Source organism: Danio rerio, chromosome 17, assembly GCF_049306965.1.
Source record: "Danio rerio strain Tuebingen ecotype United States chromosome 17, GRCz12tu, whole genome shotgun sequence".
NCBI classification, from domain to species: domain Eukaryota; kingdom Metazoa; phylum Chordata; class Actinopteri; order Cypriniformes; family Danionidae; genus Danio; species Danio rerio.
Window position 1 is genome coordinate 58,240,206 of NC_133192.1, and position 6,414 is coordinate 58,246,619.

At 39.6% G+C, this 6,414-nt stretch overlaps 1 long non-coding RNA gene across 1 annotated transcript; it reads left to right on the top strand.

Moving 5' to 3' along the window:
* Positions 1–315: 315 nt before the first annotated feature.
* Positions 316–5,465, top strand: LOC141378401 (uncharacterized). The gene is made up of 2 exons (XR_012392966.1): positions 316–1,188; positions 4,218–5,465. It is a non-coding gene; the product is annotated as an uncharacterized lncRNA (long non-coding RNA).
* The last annotated feature ends 949 nt before the right edge of the window (positions 5,466–6,414 follow it).

Genomic DNA, 6,414 nt, shown 5'->3' on the forward strand with positions numbered 1-6,414 from the left:
ATTCTCGTAACATTTCAAATTTATTCTCGTAACATTTCAACTTTATTCTCATAACATTTCAACTTTATTCTCGTAACATTTCAACTTTATTCTTGTAACATTTCGACTTTATTCTCGTAACATTTCAACTTTATTCTTGTAACATTTACATTTTTTTTCTCGTAACATTTCAACTTTATTCTTGTAACATTTCAATTTTTTTCTTGTAACATTTCAGATTTATTCTCGTAACATTTCGACTTTATTCTCGTAACATTTTATCTTTTTTCTTGTAACATTTTAACTTTTTTCTCGTAACATTTGAACTTTATTCTCGTAACAAAATGTATTAATTCTAAATTCTAAACTAAACCCCTGAAGCCCTTTCCATTTTGATTTATCTCAAATTTTTCAGCTGTCATCCAATCAATTCCTGATGAATACAATCAAGTTATGTCCTGGTTTTATTTCTTTCAGAATTACCTCAGATTATAGGAATCAATCTTTATCTTTATTTGTCTCCTATAAGGAGAATTTTTTTTCTTGGACAATTAAGAGAGCAGAAAACAGCTATTAATAATATAAAACAAAGACACAACACACACACACACACACACACACACACACACACACACACACACACACACACGCGTCAAATGTTGTAAACGCCACACCTGGAGGATTCCCATGGCTTTGTAGGAAATTGGCATAAATAAAATTCATTCATTCATTTGTTTTCCTTCCGCTTAGTCCCTTTATGTATCAGGGAATTTCAGCGCTACACTTCATTGCTCTGGGTCGTTGTTATGAGTTGATCTCAGAACTTGTTTGTTATAATTCTGTGCTTTACATTAAGTGCTTTACATTGACTAAAAAAAGCTGACTTTAATATCATCATCTGAACTTTCTCTACACAAGTGTGGCTTCTCTACACTCACATGCACTCCTGCTGAAAATCAATCAGTCGGTCAGTGAAGTGTGAGTTTGGAGTGTTCTGGAGGTGTGTGTGTGTGTTTGGAGTGTTCTGAAGGTGTGTTGAGAAGGAGTGTGTGTCCAGCTGGCAGCGTTAGAGTGTGTGTTTGGAGCACAGAGACCCCGGCAGACACACCACAAGTGTCCGGGACCCTCAGCAGGACAGCCGGACCCCCGCCGGAGCCGGACAGATGGAGAGACCCACCCCCAAACCAGGAGGAGGAGAGGAGATCATGTGTAAGTGTGTGTGTAAGTGTGTTTGTATATATGTATATGTAAGAGTGTTAGTAAGTGTGAGTGACTGAGTCAGGAATTGAACTGAAGACTGTGTGGATTTGTCTTGTTTGTGTACAACCCCAAATCAGAAAAGGTTGGGAGAGTATAAAAACGCAAATAAAAAAGCAAAGTAGTGATTTCTAAATTGACTTTGATTGTATTTCACTACAACAAACATTATTTAATGCGTTTCCATGATTTTTATTGTTTTTCTTTTAAAATAAACACAATTTCCAATGTTGGTTCCTGCACACACTTCAGAAACAGTATCAGCAAAGCATTTCCCACTGTGTGATGTCGCTGTTCCTTTCCACAACACTTAAAAGATGTTTAGGGTCTGAAGACACCTAGAGATGAAGTGTTTCAGGGTGGTATGGGGTCTTTAAAGTCGCATTTTACACTTTAAAATGTGCCACAGATTCTCTATTGGAGACAGGTCAGGACTGCAGGCAGGCCAGTCCAGTACCTGTGTGCTTTTCCTCTGCAGCAGGACTCTGTATTGTGTGCAGAAGGTGCTTTTGCTTGTTGAAATATTCATGGACCATACCTGCCAACATTCCCATTTCCCGGGAGTCTCCCGTATTTCAGAGCGATCTCCCATTTTGGTCTGTCTCCCTGAAAACTCCCGGAATACCCCCCTCCCCCCCACTCTTTAGTTCATGCATCCCCCCACCCCCGCTCTTAAGTTTGCAACAACCCCCACCCTCGCTCTTCAGTTCGTGCACCATCACCCACTACTCCTCCCCCTCCCCCCGCCCTTCAATACACTTTGCGAACAACACCCCACAAACCCCACTCAGCCAACCCTGTGCTGGAACACGCCGGATCACCTTTGAAATCTGATCCGGCACTTCATTCTACCGTTCCCTCTCCTCAACCGCCCTCCTCCCCTGTCAGCTGTTCACTTTCTTCTGTGACTCACCAACTTTCTTCACTTTCGTCCACGTCAGCCCTCTGCCATACACCGTCAAACAAGTAGACAGCGCTTCTGGACACTGTTAACATAGGGCTTCTAATCGGCACAATACAGTTATAACAGGCATTTGTAGATGTAACTGTGTATTGTGGTACTTGACAAAGGTTTGCAGCAGTGGTTCTGAGCTCATGTGGTGATCTGGCTTATAGATGAATGAGGATTCTTGATGCAGCGCCCCCTGAGGGATAGGAGATCATGGGCCCTATCATACACCCGGCGCAATGTGGCGCAAGACGCGGCGCATTAGTCTTTTGGTAGTTTCAGCTTGGCGCAAGAGTGGTTTTGAGGCGTTGTGCTACGCTGTTTAAATAGCAAATGCATTAGCGCTCATATGTGCGCCCATAGGCGTTCTGGTCTATAAAGGAAGGTGTTCTGAGGCGGACCGCTGGCGCGTTGCTATTTTGAGAAACTAAAATAGATTTTTCATTAGACCAAAACTAACCCGGTCTAAACTCCAGCACAGAGTTGCGCCTCGCTTACACACTGCTTAATACACACAAGAGAGCAATAGGCAAATATCTTTACATATGAAAACATTTAAATATTAAGGATATATATAGGATATAATAAGAATAGATATAGGATATAAATATAAAGGATTAAAATATTAAAAACATATTATTTTCTAGCCGACATAAATATGAAAAATCACTGCTTTTATGTCTTCTTCATCTCAGGAGGCTTTTTCAGTTCATTCATAACAATTTGCTTTTGTATAATGTTATTATTATTAGCAGTATTATTTATTATATCCATATTTATATTTGTTTTATTAAAAACAAGCTTAGATTTGTCCACCTGTCAGGTTTTAGACCATATGGGGCACAGCATGTGTTTTAGGATATAACTCAGGTTTTTGAGCACATTTTGTTATTATTGTTCATTTATTCGTTTGCTGGAAATTAGAACTGAATTTAGAAATAGTTTTGAAACGAATATTTGCGCTTAACAAACAAAACTAATTATTTATAGACTAATTGATGTCTGTGCTTAAAGGTTTCCCTATCCAAGAGCGAAAGTGAAAGTAGATCCATTATCTCTCATTCTCACGCAGTAGATGCTCTGTTTAACAGTTTTCTGTTAATAAACTGTGAACTGTTTGCTTGTGAAATGCTCAGTTTTTCCACTTAGACTTACTTTGCGTCCTGTAAATAGTGAATGCGCTCTTGGCGTGACGCAGCTGGCTCTTAAAGGGAATGGGAGATGAGACTCTGATTGGTTTATTCTCAAAACACACCTATAACTCATTAAGAAAATAAACTCAACCCTTTTAGACCATGCGCCACGGCGCAAAGCAGATTTTCCCGTCCTTAAATTAGCAAAAATGCGTTCTGACACACCCTGAAAGCGTTTGCGCCCTGCGTTTTGTGCTCTGCGCATGGACCGTCAAAATAGAGCCCCATGGCTGTTTAGCTTAGGCTTTCGGTCTTGAAACTCCTCCAGATTCCTTCAATGTTTAATGATGTTCTGCACTGTTGAAGGTGAAATATCCACGTCTTCCTCTCTTTCTCTGAGGAACATTGTTTATTTCAGTCATTTTCTCATGTATTTGTTGGTAAACTGGCGATCCTCAGCACATCTTTGCTCCTAAAGCACTAGACCTTTCTTGGATGCCGCTTTTGTAGCAAATCATAATCACCTGTTGACTTCACACCACTTCACTATTTCAGCAGTTTACCTGATCACTGACCTAAACTGCTCCTGTCACTGTTTCTGGAGTGTGTTGCAGGTCTGAATGACAGGAGAGGATGTATATTCACAAATGAAATGAATTTGAGCAGACAAAACATCAAATATTTTGTGTTCATACTGTCTGCAATACAAGTCAAAGCACATTTGGGAATCACTACTGTCTTTGTGTAATTGTGGTTTCCATACTTCTGATTTGAGGTTCTAGTTTCTGTACAGTGAGTGTGTGTTACAAAGTGAACAGGAGGGTTTGTCTGGTTTCTGTTCCCTGTGTGTGTGTGTGTGTGTGTGTGTGTGTGTGTGTGTGTGTGTGTGTGTGTTTTAGAGTCAGGAAATGACCAGGAGAGTGTGTGGTTTGTGAGTCAGGAAGTGAGCGGCTGCAGGGGATGCAGGGATTGATGTCTGAGGCGGTGGGCTGCAGGTAGTACCGCAGCGGGGGGTTCAGCTCTGCTCCGTGTCTTCAGTAGGTGTTTTGGCAGATGCTCCGCCGCTCCTGACTGTGTTTGGGAGGTCATCGCATTATTGGATGGCAATGACAGAAGCTCTTGGATCTGAACTGCTGAACTGCTTTCATTTGGACAGTAAACTGAGCTGGACGCAGACTGAAGCTGCTGGAGCCGGCTTCACCACTGCACTCCACTCAAACACACTGCTTTACATCAAGCATGCTAGCTATGAACATTGAGGATACTGGACAAATGAACAACTGGAAGCATAGACTCTTATCGTCTGAGCTCCAGGATATTGGTTTCCCTATCTCGTTAATAATCGCTCCCATTACATTAATACTTCATCTTAAGAATTATTCTTACCGGCCACTTTATTAGGTACACCTGTTTAACTGCTTGTTAACACACGTTTCTAATCAGCCAATCACATGGCAGCAGCTCAATGCATTTCGGCATGTAGACATGGTCAAGACGTTCTGCTGCAGTTCTAACTGAGCATCAGAAAGGGGAAGAAAGGGGATTTAAGTCACTTTGAACGTGGCATGATTGTTGCTGCCAGACGGGCTGCTCTGAGTATTTCAGAAACTGCTGATCTACTGGGATTTTCACGCACAACCATCTCTAGGGTTTACAGAGAATGCTCCGACAAAGAGGAAATATCCAGTGAGCAGTAGTTCTGTGGGCGCAAATGCCTTGATGATGAGGCCAGAGGTCAGAGGAGAATGGCCAGACTGGTTCCAGCTGATAGAAAGGCAACAGTAACTCAAATAAGCACTCGCTACAACCGAGCTCTGCAGAAGAGCATCTCTGAATGCACAAACACACCTGTACATAGCGCCGTCTGATGGATTCATGAGAAATGACACATATAAAAAAAGGATGACCCAGTATTTGAGATTGTCAAAAATGTACACGGCGCCCTCTAGTGGATTTGGGAATACAAAAACTTTAGGAACACATACACATGAAAAATGACAGAAAATAACAATTTAGGTAAGTATTTGAAATATTTATATATTTTTTAACTGCAGTTTTTTTCCCAAAATAAAATTAACACAATACAGTAAAACAAATAAAATACAATAAAACAAAATAAAATACAATAAAACAAAATAAAATACAATTGAAATGACATCAATAGACCGAAAAACGTAAACTCCACAACTTATTTAGAATCAACCAACTCAGTGATACTCATACACTTCAAAGGGAAAACAGTTTGATTTCCAAGTGTCCTTGCGCTGCTATCAGTCTTTTTCTTATTAGTTATCTTTTTTTTACCTTGAGCTAGAAAAATATTAGCTATCAAATACTTTCCTGGTTCAGTAGGGTGAATTTCCGGGTTTCTATGGGGTCTTCAATTAAAAAAAAACACACACACCAAAGGAAAAAACTGACCTGTACAAAAGGCTAAAAGCATGACTACATTAAGTCAATGATATCAATACATCAGGTGTTTCCACATACAAGAGAATTAACATTCATTACAATTAACCTGTATCTCTTTTTTTTTCTAGGTATGTGTATAAGGCGATATGCATGTGAACATAGACGTGAAGGGAAGTAATACCACATGGAGACTAAAATACAGCATAAATCACACAACAGCTAAATAAACTCTTGTTTCCTTACAAATCTGTTATATCTTCATTTAACATTAAATTCAGAATATTTACAAAGTAATTAAACTCACCATGTCCATATATTCACTCTCTAACAACACAATGCAAATATCCCATAGATCGTCACAGGAACAATTTACCGATTGAATCCTCTTAAAATCTTTCTCTATGAAAGCTTTTTGTAAGTTTCTCGAACTAATTTCAAAGTTATAATCTGATTTCACTGTTTAAATAGTCAAATCTAGCGATCTCTCTTTCTCTCTTCGTCCACACTCGATCTTTTCCCGTTGTGTCAGCAAGCACAAATCCCTCCCACACATCCCTGATCGGCTAAAGCAATAACATGTGAGTATTTCACAATATAATCTTTAAAAAATGTATATCTTGAAAAAAAACATTTTAGAATAATAATTCCGCAATTACATGTTGTTTTATCCCCTGATCATTCATA